Source organism: Camelus ferus, chromosome 12 (genome assembly GCF_009834535.1).
Source record: "Camelus ferus isolate YT-003-E chromosome 12, BCGSAC_Cfer_1.0, whole genome shotgun sequence".
In the NCBI taxonomy this organism is placed as follows: Eukaryota; Metazoa; Chordata; class Mammalia; order Artiodactyla; family Camelidae; genus Camelus; species Camelus ferus.
Window position 1 is genome coordinate 5210108 of NC_045707.1, and position 18780 is coordinate 5228887.

The following is an 18780-nucleotide window of genomic DNA, read 5'->3' on the forward strand; positions in this document are numbered from 1 at the left end:
AAAATTACATGTTCTACTGTCCTTAGGTGTAGTATGCTATTAATGTCAGTTAAATCAAGTTGGTTGATAGTGTTTTCAGTCTTATATAGCCTTACTGATTTTCTTTCTACTTATTATATCAGTTTCTGAAAGGAGTATTGAAATATCCAGTTATAATTATAGATTTATCTATTTCCCCTTTCAGTTCTGTTCATTTTTACTTCATGTATTTTGAACCTCTGTAATTGGGAATATAAACATTTAGGACTATTAAGTCTTCTTGATGAATTGAGCCCTTTAAATTATAAAATGCCTCCTTTTATCTCTGGTAATGTTCCTTGCCTTGAAGTCTCCATTGTATGATATTAATATGGCCACTCCAGCTTTCTTATGACTTGTGTTTGCATGGTATATCTTTTCCCATCCTTTAATTTTTAATCGATCTTTGTCTTTTTTATTAAATGAGTTTTTTTCAGATAGCAGATAGATCTTGCATTTTGTTTTATTTTTAAATCTAATCTTACCATCCTTGCTTTTTAATCGAAGTGTTTAGACCATTTACATTTATATGATTTTCAAAATGTTTGCGTTGTCTGTCACTTTGCCTCTTTTCCTGCCTACTATTTTTACTGTTTCATTTCCTCTGTTGGCCTATTAGCTATAAATCTTTATTTTATTTTTATAGTAGTTGCTCTAGGGTTTAAAATATACACCTTTAACTAATACTATCTGCCTTAAAATAACATGCCACTTTCCTGATAGTGTAAAAACTTTATGAAGTACACTTTTATTTTCCTTTTATATCTTTAAACTATTATTGTCATACCTTTTATGTCTACATATGTTTTTAACCCCACAATTCATTGTTAATATTTTTGCTTTTAATGAAATTTAAAAATCTGAAAAAATATTTTCCAGTGCCCTTCCTTCCTTTGTTTAGATCTCTTTTTTTTTTTTCCCCTCTAGTTTTTTTTGTTTAGATCTGAGTACCTGTTTATATCACCTTTCTTTAGCCTGAAAGTTTCAATATTTCTTGTAGAAAAGATCCGATGTCAGTGAATTCTCTCCTCTTTTGCTTGTTGAAAAATATCTTTATTTGTCCTTCATTTTTGAAGGTCATTTTTTCTGGCTGTTGAATTTTAGATGAACAGTTTCATCTTTCTGCAGTTCAAGATGCCCTTCTGTTGTCATCTATCTTGTATTGTTTCTAATAGTAAGTCAGGTGTCATTCTTAGCTTCTATTCACCTGTGTATAATTTGCCTTTTTTCTCTGACTATGTAAGATTTTTCTCTTGCTTGTTTTCAGCAATTTGATGATAATACTTGTCTTGGGTGCTTTTCTTAGGATTCTTGGATCTCTGGATTAGAAATTTCAACAAATTTGGGGAAAGTTTAGCCATTATTTCTTATTTTTTTCTCCTTTACCCCATACACTTTTGAGGTCTGAAATTACACAGAAGTTAGACTACTTGATATTGTCCTACAGGTCCCTGAGGCTTTGCTCTTTTTTTTAAATTTTTTTTTTTTTTAGTTAATAAATCTTTAATGTTGTGTCTGTTGTGCTGTTAGGTTTAACCAGTGAATTTTTCATTTCAGTTATGTTTTTCATCTCCAGAAGTTTTTTTATTTTTCATCTCTTTTATTTCTTTTCTTATTTTGCTGATGCTTTAAATTCTTGAACATATTTATAATAACTGTTTTAAAATCCTTACCTGGTAATTACATCATTTTGGTTGTTTCTGAGTCTGTTTCTGTTGACTGATACTTTTTTCTCACAATGATGGGTCACATTTTCCTGCCTCTTTGCTATATAGTAATTTTTTTTATTGGATGCTGTATATTGTGAATGTTACATCATTTGGTATCTTGATTTTGTTGTCTTTCTTTAAAGAGAGTTAAATTTTGCTTTGGCAAGCAGTTAAGTCATTTGTCGGTCAGATTGATTCTTTATAGACTAATTTTTAAACTCTTAGGATGGATCTAGAGTTGCCTTTATTCTAAGCTTCTGAATTTAACCCTCTGCTAAGGGTTTCTGCTGAATGCTCGGAGTATTCATTGAAGTCTCCCCACTCTGGCTGGTTGGAACTCAGATGTCTCCCATCTGGGTATCAACTCTGGGAACTGTTCAGTTTTAAGCTCCCTAATTGTTGGTTTTTCTCCAATAGTTTGCCTTTTCCCAGCTTTATAGAATTTCACCCTTCAGATTGGCATTCTGCTGAAGACTCAAGGGGACCCAGCCATTTAGCTCACTGTGTTCCACTTGCGTTCTTTGTCCCGTTGCCACTGTCTGGAAAGTGCCTCTGAGCAGAAGGCCAGAGCCTTCATGGGACTCACCTTTGGTTTTCTTCCATCAGATATCACAGTGCTAATTGTTGTTCAGTGACTGAAACAGTTGTTTCATATATTTTGCCCAATTTTCTAGTTGTTTATAATGGGAGGGCAAGTCTGGTACTAATTGCTTATTCATGGCCTGAGGCAGAAGTTGAGAGATACCATTTTTATCTTCAATTTACAGATAAGGAACCCAAGGCCCAGACATATTTAAGGACTTTTTCCTCCTGCCCTCCTTTTACCAGATGGACAGTCTTTTTGTTTGTCTCTTTAAAGCCATATAACTCACCAGCAGCCACATTGAGCCCTGTCTGCTCTAAACCTGGGGTTGGCCAACTTTTTCTGTAAAAGTCCAGATAGTAAATATTTTAGGCTTCTTGGGTCACAGAAAGTCTATGTGACATATTCTTCAGGTTTCTTTTACAACCCTCTAAAAATGTTAAAAAAAAAAAAAAAAAAAAAAAAAAAAAAGCTAGTGGGCTTTGCAAAACCAGACCATGTCAGGGTTTGACTTGTGGGTCATAGTTTACTACCCCCACTGCAGACAGTGCCTTAATAACCTGGGTCGTTCCTAGTCCCCCTGACCGATCGTATCTCATGTATTTTCCATTCTATTCCCTAGGGTCTTGCCAACAACAAGATTTACTCAGCTTTTGGTTTGGGACAAGCATATTCATCATTATTTCAAATTTCAAATGAAGAAACTATGGCATAGAGAGCTTAAGTTCAGGGCACACAATTAAGTGGCAGAGACTTACTTAAACTTAAATTTATTGGATTTTAAATCTACCCCCACCCCCACACCCATCCTATAACATTTGAAGCAATATGCTATTCTGCCTCTAGGACTGACAGAATAGCTAATTTGGTTTTAAAAAGGTATGCTAACATATTAGTTGTAAATAATGGCATGTTTTTCTAATGTCTGAGAATTACAGAATCATGGTCCTTCAGAGTTGGAAGAAACACTCAAGATACCAAGTCCACACCCTTGCTGATGTTAGAATCCCTTCAGCAACATCCTTGTTAGTCATGCTCCTTTCCTTTAAATACCTTACTGCCTCTGTGAGCAGCCATGAGTTTTGGTCTTGTCTTCTGGAATAACCTAGAATAAGCCTGTTCTCCACTTGAAGTTCTTCCTATGCCCTTCCTTTCAATATTAACCAGATTTTTTTCCAGTGGTTTCTCATAGAACCAGTCTTCTCTTCCTCAAGGCCTAGTCTCTTGTCTTTATTTCATTTTATCCGTGGTCTTATAACTATGACGTTCACACAATAGAAAGGAATAGACTGCTGATACACACAGCAGTAAGGCTAATCACAAACACATGCTGAGTTGAAAGAAGCAAATAAAGTCCATACGGTTTGTTTCCATTTATATAAAACTCTAAAAAGACAAATCTCTAGTGACAGGAGGGAAATCAGTGGCTCCTTGTGCTGGATATGGGGTGAGGGGGATTGACTGGGGTGAAGCACAGGGAAATTTGGGGGATGATGGAAGTGTTGTGTATCTTGATGGTGGTGGTGGTTCCATGGGTGTATAAACTTGTCAGATTTTGTCAAACTGTACCCTTAAGTGGGTACATTTCATTGTGGACTTATCTCAATTAAGTTGATTAAAAATACAGAGTTCTCAGAAATGAGCATGGTGCCCTAGCTGTAGTTTCACCAGTACAGAATATAATAGAACTCTCACTTATCTGCATCTGGATACCTAGCATCCCTATTAATAATTTACCTGTTTTAAGGAACTCCTCCATATTGTGGGTGTACATTAATGTCATACTTCACTAAAACCTTTCATATGTATTATTATCAACCCAGACATAACTCTTTCTACTTTTACAATTGATTCTTAAAATACATTCTCTGTGCTCCCAGAGCACTTTGTTCATATACAGCACTGTGATAATAGCATTTATCTTGTTTTGTTGTGGTTTTTCTATTTAAGTGTATACCTCTCTGATTAGACAGTGAACACCCCTCTGCAGAGCCTTAGTCCCTTTTGTATCTCTGGATCACATTATAGTAATTGGATGTAATAGGCACTCGGTAAATGTTGTTTGGTTGAGTACAAATGAATGAAGGAAAAACTCATTCTTCAGAACCCATCTCAGATATCTCCTCCAACAACTATTTTCTTATTTTTGACTCCTCAGAGCTAGGTTAGATGTATCTCCTGGCTACATCACTAATACCCTGTGCTTATCCATCACAATATAAATTGCAGTGTTTTTTGCATTCAAGGATATTCACTGCACTATTATTTATGGTAGTAAAAAATGGGAAATGGCTCACCTACCCAACAACAGGGAAATGGTTAGATTATAATTCACTATCAGTAGAATCTATGCTGTTATTAAAATGATATTTTTAAAGGATTTTTAAAGACCTGGGAAAATGTTTCAGACACAATGAAAAGACGATTCAAAAGGCCATACAGATTCGTGGTTTTAAGAAAAGTAAAATTATATGTATACATATAAAAAAAAAGAACAGTAGATTATAGATATTAGGAGTATTTATCTCTTTGTAGGGAAATTATCAGATATTTTATTATTTCTTTTTCTTACTCTTTTTTTGACTTTTCAGAAAACATGTTAATATAAACAGGAAAAAATTTATTAAAAATGTAATTTAAAGAATATGGAGTTGTGACAACTAAGTTTACTGAGGAGCGTTTTTCTGGAACAGAAAAAGGATGTTAGTGCAAAAACTAGGCAAATCAGATTAAAGTCTGTAGCAATGTATTGTAGTAATGTATCATAGCAAAGTTAATCTCTTAGTTTCTTTGTACCGCGGTTATACAGTGTTAACATCAAGGAATGCTGGGTGAAGATGATATGAGAACTCTTTACACTGTCTTTGCAACTCTTCTGTAAGTCTAAAATTATGTCAGAATACAAAGTAAAAAAATACAATTGAGTACAATAGGATTATGCATTCCTTGAGGATACAGAATGGGTCTTGTTCATCATGGCATTCCTTGGGCTATATCACACATAAGTAGATGCTTATTAAATATTTACTATGAGGTGAAATTGTTTATTTTCTCGGTTTCTACTATGCCAATTATTTTGACTCAAGCTTCAACTTCTTAAGGTGATGTTGCGTTTCTGACTGTTGACTAAATTTTTGTCGAGTATTTATGATATAGTATATAATGTACTAAGCCCCACAAAGCGCTCAAAGACAGTTTTCTGGCACTTGTGAGGAATGAGATCAGATGTATACAGATATTTATAACAAAGGGTGACTGTGATAAGTACCGCATGGGGGATTACCAAACAAAATATCATGGAGGTGGAGAGAACATAGGGAGCTTATCCATTTGGAGGATTAAAGAATGCTTACTGAGGAAATGCTTATTTGAGAAAGTGAAAATTTGAATTTATGGTGGTAAAATTCTACCAACACATTTCAAGAGAAGAGGTGAATACTTTTATCTTTAAAATGTAGTCTATGTTTGAGATGTTTGGAAAGAGGAGGCCCTGTCATTGACTTGAGTCATACTGAGAGAGCCAGCCCTTCCCTTTCTGTTTGCTCCTGAAGGCCAAGGGTAAGGGGAGGAAAGGAGTGGAAAGGAGAGGTGGCAGAAGCCAGAGGGAGTGGAGCAACCAAGGGCTCCATTACATCTTTGATGTGTATTGAGAAGCATGAAGAGTTGTGGACAATAGATTTTTGTATATGAATCTATTGTGTAGTGGTTAGTATAACAAAGATTGGTGGGATTTTTTACAGTGTTCTTATATTTATAGATGTGCAAAACACTTACTGTATATGGTGTATTCATTCCTCATTCCACAAATATTTATTGGATGGTTTACACAGGCAGATGATCTTGTTCAGCTCCCTCTGCAGCAGGCTCCCTATGGGAGAGGAGTCTAGGATTATCATCATTGTCAGTCTCCAGGGGATCGGGTTGCATTTCAGAGGAGTCAGATAATCAAGTGCAGGGCTTGGCACCACACAGCTACTATGTGGTAATTTCTAGAACCCATGCCTTCCTCCTCCAAATTAAGTGCCCTTCCCAGTCTGCCCACTAGTTACTCAGACACTTTGCTGAACATATACATTTTTTGAGAGCTAAGTGAAATACTACACAGTTTCAATTCCTGATCTTATTAAATCCAGTCAAGAGGTTAGACCAAGGAAATAAATTCCTTTCCAACAGGAAGCTGAGCCACTCCAGTTATACCACTTAAACTTAGAGAGCTTCTGCTTCCAGTCTGTTAAAGTAACAGTCTGCTGACCTTTTACCCTGCATACCTTTTCTTAAAATAACCATGAGAAATTTTCACTTTTGAAAATACAGTGATTCAGTATTTGGAATTTGCCAGGCTACAAGAAGTCTTCATTGCTTTTATTTTGTATGATGGGGATTGAACACAGATGATTAGAAAGAGGAATGTTTTCATTACAGAAGTAATAAATATTTATTGTAGACAAATTGAGAAAATACACATTGCCTGTGATCACTATAATCCCCCAACACAGAGATAACCACTGTTAACATTTTGGTGATGATCTTCTCTCTCTCTCTCTCTCTCTATGTAGATATATAAATATATATAAATATTGTGAAATATTTTTCGCAAAAAGTAATACAATATGTATTGTATTGAAATTATTCTTTATTTTTTTCCTTCCAGTTTTATTGAGATGTAATTGACATAATTGACATGCACTGTATACTTTTTTGGGGGTGGGAGACGTAATTAGGTTTTTTTTTTTAAGGGAGGTACTGGAGATTAAACCCAGGACCTCATGATTGAACCCGGGAACTTGTGCTTGCTAGGCACGCCCTCTGCCACTGAGCTATACCCTCCCCACCATATTGTGTTGAGTTCTGCTTTATTCACTCAATATACATTGTGAACATCTTTCCATGTCAATAAATAGACTTTATTTTTAATGGCTGCATTGTATTCTATTATATGGATATATAATAATCTCTCATACTGATTCTAGCTTATTTCCAATTTATTATAATTATTGACAGCATTGTAATGTGTTTGTACATCTTTCTTTGCACATATCCATAATTAGCTAAATTTCTATAAGAAGACTTGCTGGGTCACAGGGTATATGTGTGTTTTTAATGCTTTAAAAATACACTTTGTCACGCTAAAGGTAAAGTTTAGATATATAGTTGACCTTTGAACTGCACGGTCCACTTATACACGGATATTTTTCAATAATAAGCACTGTAGTACTATATAGTCTGCAGAAGGTCAACTATAAATGATACGTGGGTTAACCCTGCCTTGTTCAAGGGTCAACTGTAGTTAAGTGGAAACTTCTTTCATAAAGTGTCTGTACTTCTTAACTACTTGAAGACTTTCATTTCAGTGTTTTCATTAAAGCACTTTTCTAGTCTCTTAATACAATTATTTATGATTAATCACTGATTAATTGCTATTGAAAATCTGTGTACTTCTATTTAATGAAAACTTTTATCAAAGAAAGTTCTCTCTTTTAAGCCACTCCCACAGCCTGGGAGGTCTGATGCTTCTAGGGAGTTTCTGCAAAGCTCCCCAGTTGGTTCGGACTGCTTTGGACCTGTGCTTCTGGTCTTTTCCAACAGAGTGAACTTGATAGCCTTCATGTTGGTAAGGAAGCCAGAGTAGTCGACCACCAGAACAAAATTCTTTTGAAGTCTCCTGTTTTAACTGAGAAATACCTATAGAATTTATATTCTATTCCATAAAATACTATTTAAGAAAAAATTTTTAATGATTTTATTTATATTTAATCCCAAATCTAAATGAATTTTATTTTCCTATATTATATGAAGGAGGGGGTTTAACTTGATTTTTTTTTCCAAATGGATAACCAGTTGTTCCCATGGCATTTGTTAAATGATTTATCCTTTGTTCACTGATCTGAAATGCCATCTTTGTTAGATCCCAAATTTCAATGTACATATACATAGATTTGTTTCTTGGTTCTATTTGGGTGTATATTCCAGTGTAAGTACCACGCTGTTTTAATACCTGTGGCTTTGAAGCCCTTTTGTTAGGCAGTTACCTAATCTTACAGTAATAAACAATGACATTGAAGATTGCATCTGTACACCAGCTGCCAGCCTCATCCCTTGCCACTCACCCATGATACTCCCTCCATATCAGGCTGTATCCAGCCCTCGCACTTCCCAAAGTGATCCTTCCTTGATCAGATGGCCATGCCTTTGTGTAAGTCATTCCCTTTATCTGCCGTCTTCTCCTAATGTGGTGAATTTGTCCTTCAAGATCCAGCATAGGTGGGTTCATCTCTTGTTATTCATATCACTCAGCTTAAAAAAACGAAAGAAAGACAAAAAAGCCCAGAAGAGTCCTTTGAAGTGTCCTGGGTATACACTGCTCTCTTATTTCCCTGCATGCTTTTTTGCACATACCATTTCCTCGGATGGTGTGGCCTAGCAATTTCCTGTTTGAACTTTCAGGCTCTGCTCAGAGGTTACCTCTGGAGGTTACCTTTTTGCCTTTTCTCATCAGATTTTCATCTTGCCTGAGCATGCCTCTGTTGTAACATTTTTCATAGTGCTGTTTAAGATAGCACATATCTCAAAGTACAGGGCTGTTTAGTAGCTTGGCTTTAGAATTAAATAGCCTAAGTTCTAAACCTGACTTTACCAAAACTTTCCAGCATTATACCCTGCTGTCAATTATTTGACCTTTATAAGCCTCTGTTTCCCTAGGTGTAATTTGGAGATAATAATAGTTCCTCCTTATAGGATTGTTGTCGGACTAGATGAGATAATACCTCTGAAATGCTTACCCCTGTATCCAGAACATAGGTGGCTCTAAATAAATACCACTTATTATTGTATCTGTCTCCACTAGGCTTTGTATAAAACTTTCTCGTGTTTATCTCTGAAACCCAGTACTTAGCACAGCAGGGAGTAGACTGATGAATAAATTACCAGCTTTCCTCAGAACTCTCCCTTCCTTGTTTCACTTTTCTCAGTGGTGCTGTCATATAAGGCCCTGGGTGAAAAAGAGAAATATTGTCTCTATCCATTAGAGCTTACAGTATAATAGAGGAAGTAGTTAAAAAAAACAAACAAAAATACTGGAATCTGTGAGTTCATTATACTGTTTGCTCTACCTTTGTTTATGTTTATAAAATTTCAAAATAAGTTTTTAGGTAAATATGTGAATACTTAATTATTAAATGGTATGTGTGATGAAGAAAATGATTAAAAATGCATCAGAAACTTTCAGGGAGGACCATCATAGATAAAGTGGTCTGGGGAGTTCACATTTAAGCTGAGACTGGAGTTTGAAAAGGAGCCAGTGAGAGGAGAGAATGTTCCTGTCCAGGGGTAGCATGTATCATGCCACAGGAGAGCAGTGTTAGCATAGTCAGAAATTGAAAGGTCAGTGTGACTGTATTAGAGCAGGGAAGAATGGAGAGAGGTGATGTTAGCCAGCAGATAAGCAGAGTTTTTTATATCACTTAGGATCTTGAAGACCAAGAAAAGTTTCAGATCTTATTCCTGTTATAGTGTGATGCTGTGGAAGACTTATGAGCATGGAATAAGCTAATTTACTGGGTTTTTTAAAAAGATGTATATCAGAAAGATCAGAGGGAGACAAGGATGGCAGCAGAGAGCCAAGTTAGGAAGCTGTTGCAGTAGGCAAGAGATGATAATAGCAAAAGAGATGGAGAAAAAGGAACACATTTGAGAAATATTTTGGAAACAGACTCAGTGGGACTTGATGGTGGATTAGAAGTGGGAGAGGAGGGAGAGATAGGACTAAAGGTTATGGCTTGAGAGCTGTATATTATATTATTTACTGAAATCTTCTAAAACAGGAATGTTTTGGGAGGAAAGCCAAGAGTTAAAATTTTGATTATATTAAGTTTGAGAAGCTTTGAGGAGTCCAGGTGGAAATGTCAAGTAAGTTATTGAATATGGGAGGACTAGAGTTCCAAGAAAAGTTCCAGGCTACAGATATGAATTTGAAAGTTTTCAATATAAGGGTAATAGTTAAAGCCCTGGGAATGTATCATGTCATTTAAGGAGAGAATAAAGAAAAGGGGGCTTGGTATTACGTTCTGAATTACATAACATTTAGAGAATAGGTCTGAGGAGGATGAAGATGAGCAGTAAAAGGAGTCAAACACATGGAAGGAAAACCAGTAAAGTCAGATGCGTAGAACAGTGTCTGGCCAGGGCTAGGGTTTAGTAATCACTGGTTGAATGAAATCAAGAGATTATTTCAAGAAGGAGGGAAAGGTTAACAGAAATTAGTGCTGCTGAGAGACCCAGTAGGATGAGGGCATAAACTGTTCTTTGGACTGGCAGGATGGATATCGCTGGTGATGGAGGTAGAAGTCATTGGAGTGGATTGAACAGAGCATGAATGGGAGATAAGAAAGTACAGGTAGTGTTTATTTATTTATGTAACCACTTTAACAACGTCTGGCTGTAAAGAGAGTAGAGAAATGGAGTAGTTCCTGAAGAGGAATATGAGATTGAGGAAAAATTTTTGCTTCTTAAGAGGGGACATGCTAGAGCTTAAATGTGTACAGATGGGAATGATCCAGGAAGGAGTAGGTGATGGTTGATGGAGGGAAAAGGGGCTAATCGTAAGACTGTTTAACACCGAGCCAGATGGACTAAAATACTAGATAGTGATGTATTCTCCAAATAATTAAAACTGGGTGCTGGGACAGAAGGGGGATAGAGAGATTCTTCAGACGGAGTGTCCAGGGAAGGCCTCTCCAAGGTGACATTTATGGTCAGATCTGAATGATCAGGTGATAAGTGGAGAGAATAATCCTGGCAGAGGAAACAGCTCATACAAAGGCCCTAAACCGGATACGAACCTCTCACCTTTGAGGAACAGAAAAGGAGGCCAGTAAAGCTGGAGCTTATTGAACCAAGAAAGGGTGAAATGGAATGAAGTGAGCTTGGAGTGCAGTAGGAAGTGAAGGATTTTTAAAGTCACAGTCAGGAGCTTTCGTGCCATGACTTGGTGGCCAGCTTCCAAGACGGGCCTGACGTGTATTCGTGCCTTTGTGTGATCCCCTCTGACACTGACTCTCCCACTAGGGCTGACATGTGTAACCCGTGCGATAGTAGAGTGCCGACGGTGTGTTATTTCTGGTGCCAGTTCCTAAGAGGTGTTGCAGCTTCTGTTTTGCTCTCTTAGACTGCTCATCTGAGGAAAGGCAGCCTGCCATATCATGGCGACATTTAAATAGCCTTCAGAAAGGTTTCCTTGGACAGGAACTGAGGCCTCCAGCTAACAGCCAGCGTGTGAGGGAGCCCTTGCGGAAAAGAGATCCTCCAGCCCAGGACAGACCATCAGATGACTACAGCCTCTCACACGTATCTCGTTCATAAATATTCTGCTGTACATCTCTAAAAGCTAAGGACTTGTTAAAGAACAAACTTAAGCATAGTGTAATAATCACCTCTAAAAATGAATTCCTTAATATCACACCAAAAAATCAGTATTCAAATTTCCCCTAACTTTGAAAATTTGATTTGTTTACTTCAGGATCCAAACAAGGGCAATGTACCATTTGGTTAATGTGTTTCCTAATTCTTTTTTTTATTTGTAGGGTTTCCTCTCTTTTCCCCCTCAGTTTATCTAAAGAATAAACTTGGTCATCTGTCCTATAGTTTCTCACTTTCTGGACTTTGCTAATGGCATACCCATGGTGTGTTTAACATGTTCCTGTGTCTTGTATTTCATGTAAACAGTAGTCATGTCTAGAAGTTTAATCTAGTTCAGATTCTTTTCGTTTGGCAAGAATACTTTATAGGAGGTGGTGTTTACTTCTATTAAGAGGCATGTAATAGGCAGTAGTCTCATCTTACTATGATGTTAAGTTTTGGAGATCAGTGCCTCGCTATGTTAATTTATGTTGCAAAATGTTGATATTCTAATTGTCTTTTGTCTTCATTAATTAGCTGGAGAAACTTTCCCATATCAACTCTGCGGTTAATCTGAGATACACTTCATTCAAGAAAGGCAGGTTAAATATTTGATTCTTTCCCTTTATTTGCCAGTTTTCAAAATAGTAAGTTCGTTCCCTAGCATCATCCAAAGGAGACCAATGAGTACTTTTCTAAAAATACTATTATGAACTCATGGATTTTTACCATGTTTGATATATGTGAACCCATTGCAGTGATTATTTTTTATCAATGCTTTAGATTGTCCTATTCTTAACTTGTGAAAGGAGCATCTTCAAGTTGACTTCTGAAGACTGTTTATTGCATCCTTGCTTTTTGGTATGACAAGATGTCTAGCTCTTATCTTGTATATTTTCTGTCCTGGTTCTCATCTTTGAGGAGCTCAGGTTCTTTTCAGTGGTAAAGGCTGTATGTGAATTTTGGGTGCTTGATCATGTATAGCATGCTTTTTAATAGATGCTAATCAGAATGTATGTATTTTCTTTTTGGCGAAGGAAGTTAATTAAGTTTATTTGTTTATTTATTTTTAGAGGAGGTACTGGGGATTGAACCCAGGACCTTGTGCATGCTAAGCATGTGCTCTACTGCTTGAGCTATACCCTCCCCACTACCAGAATGTATATATATTTCAAAAAAGGTCATCTTTCACTTTGAGTTCAAATGGACAGAAATCCTCTTTTTCTTAATCTAAGAAATATGGAATGTTTTTGTTTGTTTGCAGGGAAACAGGAAAATGAAAACTTTAGATAGAAAAAAATAAATGAAATTTTAACTTTTTTTTTAAATTGTGTATCCTCTGTCTGCCATACTTTACTCATTATGTCCAGTGAAGAGAAATGCTAATAAGCTTTTCATATTTCTGGCTACATAAAACAAGGTAATGTTTAAAGATTATAGCATTTGGTTTATATGTTTCTGAAGTCTCTTTTTATCTCCAGATTTCCCCTCCCTGTAGGTTTCTCTCCCACAGACACATGTCTACTTGGCATTTTTAGAAGGGTATAGTATTTTATTTTGACATTTTTTGCTTTAACATAATACTCTTGGCTTATGCTACATCACTAGTGAAAAAAACCTTAGTTTTTGTGACAGGCATAAGGAAGCCTTGCTTCTGGATACTTTGATCACTAAAACTTACTTTATTATATATAGAGAGGGAAATATATTCTACAATTTGAATGATTATAATATTAAATTATAAATCAAGTTAGAGGAGAATGAAATATTGCCCCCCTTATGAGAGGACTCTGGAATACAATTTTTCCCCTATATTTAACAATTTGATCCTTCCTTCTTTCCCAGTATTCCCAGAATCTAGTTCATCAGTTTTATATATGATGTATTAAGCTTTTCACTCACTCATTCATTCATTCAACAAATACTTACTGAGCACCTACTCTACATTAGGCAGTATACTAGGAACTGGGGATAAAGAAATAAGCAAAATCACTTCTTGGCCTTTTGGCCAACATCAAGTGTAGTATCTTTTCTTATCAGAAATAAGCAAAGCATTCACTGACCATCACATAACTGTTTATCTGGTGAGGGAAAGCCAATCCAATGGTCACATTACTATCTGTGTAACATCAAACCCTGATAAATACCTTTTAGGAAAACAGAGAGAGCTGTAACAGTGATTAACTAGGGAATCTGACTTACTCTGGGAGATTAGGGAAGGCCTCTCTGAGAAAGCAACATTTAAGCAAAGATTGGAAGGGAAAGTAGGAGTTGGCCAGATGATCATTTGGAGTAAGAGCCTTCAGGTAAAGGGACTAATGAGTGAAGGTATTGAGGGAAGAAGGAGCTTGCACCTTTGGAGGAACTGAGGAAAGCTGGTTTGCTGGAGATAGGAAGGCAGGGTGGTGGGAGAGAAGCTGGAGATGTAGGCAGGGCTGGGTCTTGCAGGGCACTGTTGGCCTCAGTCTCCCTTAGACATCCAGAAGTGCAGCCACTTAACTGTTGGTGACCCAGACTCTGAGGACCAGGCTTCTACATAACACTTCCTGAGACTCACTGGTCCTTCTCCTGGGAGAATGCTGGGAACTTCTGAGTTCAGCTTCTCACCCCCTACTTCTTGAGGGTCCTTTCTTAACAAGGGAATAGTTAAAATTTTTTTTCTGCCTGCTTTGTACCTAAGAGCAAAAGAGATTTTTATTATAAACAGAATTATTTGGGGCTGATCTTAAGAAACCTTTACTCCAAAGATGTACTCATATACAATTGTACCTTTAAAAGATTTTCACATTTCATCTGATCCTCACAGCAAGTGTATAAAGTAGGTATTTATTATTTCTTCGTAATATAGAAAAGGGTACTGAAGCTCTGAAAAATCAGATAATTCCCCAAGGTCAAGTAGTGAAATAATAACTGGACAGTTATGTCTTCTAACTATAAAACCAGTGGTCTTTGTAATTTGTTCTTCCATTCCCATTGAATGTGAGAGTTTCTAATGTATTTTTACGTAAATATTTGCATTTTATATTTTTAAATCAAAGAATAAATCATAAAGCTTAAAAGTGAGTAGCTATGAGAGGAAGAAAGGGAAATAGGGTAGAGGGGACAGGGATAGGAACTGGACCGCTCTGAGTATTGCTTTTTTTTGTAGATTTGACTTTATACAATTATTTAAATGATTATAAGGCAAAGTTAATTTTCTTTTAAAAAGCCATCCTTAAAAATTGAAACTAACAAGAAACAAATAACCTAAAATTTAAAACTCAGTAATTTGAACTTTACATCCTTGGTATAACACCCTGAGGACATGAAAAGAACTGCAAAAAACAAAAGCAACAACAAAACCCTTCAACTGTACCCCCATATTATTGGTGACAGTATCTGTATTATTACTCTGAGGTTGTTGTTGTGTGTGTGTTGTCATACAAGCAAATGAGTACTTATGTGATATTTTATCATCTTCAGTGTTGTTGAGACTCAGATTCTAGGAGATACAGATATAAAATAAAAGAAGTTAATTAAAACCCTTTTAAATTGATTTTTTTAAATAGGCTTAAAAATTTTTTTCCTTCCAGTTTTACTGAGATACAGTTGACATATAGCACTGTGTATTTTTTTGGGAGGGAGGGGGAGGTAATTAGTTGGTATTCATTTATTTATTTTAATGGAGGGACCTGGGATTGAACCCAGGGTCTCATGCTTGCTAGACACGTGCTCTACCACTGAGCTACACCCTACCCCACTTAGGCTTATTTTTTTAGAGTAGTTTTAAGTTCACAGTAAAGTTGAATGGAAAGTACAGAGTTCCTTCCCCACTGCCCTCAGCTGCCCCTGCTATCAGCATCCTGCACCAGAGTGGTACAGTTGTTACAGCTGATGAGCCAACATTGACACATTGTTGTCACCAAATTGCAGAGTTTACATTAGGGTTCACTCTTGGTGTTGGACATTCTGTGGGTTTTGACAAATGCTTAATAACATGTATCCACTGTTACAGTATCATACAGAGTAGTTTCACTGCTCTGAAACTCCTCTGCAGTCTCGCTATTCATCCCTCCCTCCAACCGACAGCCACTGGCAACCTCTGATCTTATTACTACCTCCATAGTTTTGTCTTTTCCAGAATGTTGTATAGTTGGAATCATACAGTATGTAGCCCTTTTAGATTAGCTTCTTTCACTTAGTAATATGCATTTAAGTTTCCTCCATGGCTTTCATGGCTCATTTCTTTTTAGCACTGAATAATCCATTTTCTGAATGTACCAGTTTATTTATCCATCCACTTACTGAAGGACATCTTGCTTGCTTCCAAGTGTTGGCAATTATGAATAGAGCTGCTATAAACATCAGTGTGCAGGTTTTTGTGTGGATGTAGGTTTTTAGTTCCTTTGGATAAATATCAAGGAGCGTGATTGCTGGATCGTAAAACTATGTTTAGTTTTGTAAGAAACCACAAGCCGTCTTCCTAAGTGGCTGTACTGTATTGCATTCCACCAGCTGTGGATGAGCATTCCTATTGCTCCACATCCTTGTCAGCATTTGGTGTTACCGCTTTAATTTTTGGCTGTTCCAATAGATGTGTAGTGGTATCTCATTGTTTAATTCACGACTCCCTAATGACGTGTAATGTTGAGCATCTTTTCGTATGCTTGTTTGCCATCTATGTGTTTTCTCTGATGATGTGTCTTGTTCAGGTCTTTTGCCCATTTTTTAATTGGGTTGTTCATTTTCTTATTGTTGCATTTTAAGAGTTCTTTGTATATTTTGGATGATAGTCCTTCATCAGACATGTCTTTTGCAAATATATTCTCCCATTCTGTGGCTTGTCTACTCATTCTCTTGATTAACTTGATTTTGAATTGGAAGTTTTCATATGAACTTGTGGTGAATTTTATCTTAAAAAAAAGCCGAAACAAAAAAACTACCGGCTAACTTATTCCATTGAAAAGACCTAGAAACAATGATTAACCCAGTAGCAGTATGTAACCCTAGTGCCCAAATTATGGTCTCGAAATACCAATTCTCACAAAAGGAAGCACGATTCCTTGGATAGCTGATCCAGGCCTGCAGCATGAATTATACAAGATAAACCTAAATGTAGAATTTTTTGTTATACCATATTGCAAGTAAGTCATCAAACACTATGACAAGGTCATATCAAAAGGACCCAAGAGCATTCATGAAGAGACTCCCTTTGACCAGTGATGAGACAGTTTGAATACCAATAAAAACATTAACTGAAAAATTTATGAGTTCATAATGTTACTGTATAAAAGCTTGTTGGTTACCATTTGTTGGTGCTGCATTAAGAATATATTTTCCTTTTCCTATACAAATTGATCTGATTTCTAGATCTAAGTACCAATTTATAAGAATTAGAGACAGAGCAACATGTTAAATATCACCATGAGGATCCAGTAAAAAAATCCAGACTATGGGAAACCCTACAGGACAAATAACCTGGTTTCTTTGACAAATAAGTTGCAAAGGGAAAAAAGCACATTAAAGCAAACAAACTAACAAAACCTTGAATGACATTTATAAAACAGTTGGAAATTTGAGTACTGGTTACTTGCTAGTATTGGAATTATTATTAATATTTTAAGTATAGTAGTGGTATTGTGATTTTTAAGTCTTTATTTATTAGAGATAAATACCAATGTGTTTATCCATAAAATAGATTTGCTTTAAGACTAATGCAGATGCAGGGAGACAGATATGGGTTGGATACAAATGAAACAGTGTTTGGGGAAGGTTATACCTTAAGGGGTAGAGCACGTGCTTAGCATGCAGGAGGTCCCCAGTACCTCCATTAAAAAAATTAAATAAATAAACCTAATTCCCTTTCCCCCCGAAAAAACCCAAAAAAATCAAAACAAAAAAAGAAACAGTGTTGGCCAGGAGCTGATGAACTCATGAAGGTTCATCATATTTTTCTGCCTACTTCTGTGTTTAAATTTTTCCATAGTAATTAAAGAAAAATCTCCCCTAAGAATTCATAACCATGAACTGGCCCATGGATGATCTTGAATTCATACTATCTGTGTAGCATGAAAAACTCAGGCTAATTTACTTTAAATTATTCTCTGGTTACTAGTGCCTCCAGGAACCTGACAGAGCAACACAAATATTCTCAGAAGAAAAAATACTCAGGACTCAAAAAAGCCCCACAAATAAAATTCCACAGAAAAGAAGCCTGTAATGAAAAATCACAAAACACTTAGGAAACAAGCCACAGTGCGTGAGTCAGCAGGAACAACAAAAATCATCTGATTTGAAAAGACTGTTTAATATTGTAATGATTGGAAACTGAACATAAAGCCAAAATATTTAATATCGTTAAAGAATTAAAAGCACAGATTAAGTGTAACTAGGCAACTGAGACCATTATAAATAACCAGGTTGAAAGACTGCGTTTGGTTGAATGTCCCCATGAAAGCTGGGTTTTTCAATTGCTGTGCATCATTGTAGAGCTATCTAAATGGCTGTTTTAAAAAATGTTGGTAACCATATATAAATGAAAAAATAACCACATCAAAAATGAAGAACATGATTATTGAACTTAGTAGTTAATTGATGAGTTAAATAGCAGATTAGACACATGAAGAGAGAATTAATGAACTAGAAGATAGAGCTAAAGAAATTGCCCACAGGAAACCCAGAGAGACAGAGAAAACATAAAAGAAAGATTAAGGCATGTGAAAGATAGAATGAGGTCTAACGTGACGTCTAATCAGAGTTCTAGAAAGAGGTAATAGAAAAATTGGGGGAGAGGCAGTATTTGAATTGATGATGACTGAGATATTCCTAAATTGATGAAAGACTTGAATCCTCTGAATTAGGAATTTCAAGCAGGATAAAGAAAGAGAAATATCCCCTAGATACACTGGCAAATAGAAGATCTTAATAGTGGCCAGGAAGAGAAAGCAGTCTATTCTGACTGAAGCCTGATAGCTGACTTCTCATTAGCCACAGAGGAAGCCACTCTCATGAGACAGAATGCTGTTGTCAGAGTGCTGAGAGAAAAATAATTATTTTTTAAGACTGATGACAAAATCAAAACATTTTCAAATAAAGACC

The 18780-nt window shown here is 36.2% G+C and overlaps 1 protein-coding gene and 1 pseudogene across 1 annotated transcript in view; both read left to right on the forward strand.

Moving 5' to 3' along the window:
• TNRC6B (trinucleotide repeat containing adaptor 6B) overlaps positions 1-18780 on the forward strand; it is a 225161-nt gene that overhangs the window by 20870 nt on the left and 185511 nt on the right.
• On the forward strand, positions 13692-13855 carry LOC116667846 (annotated as a pseudogene).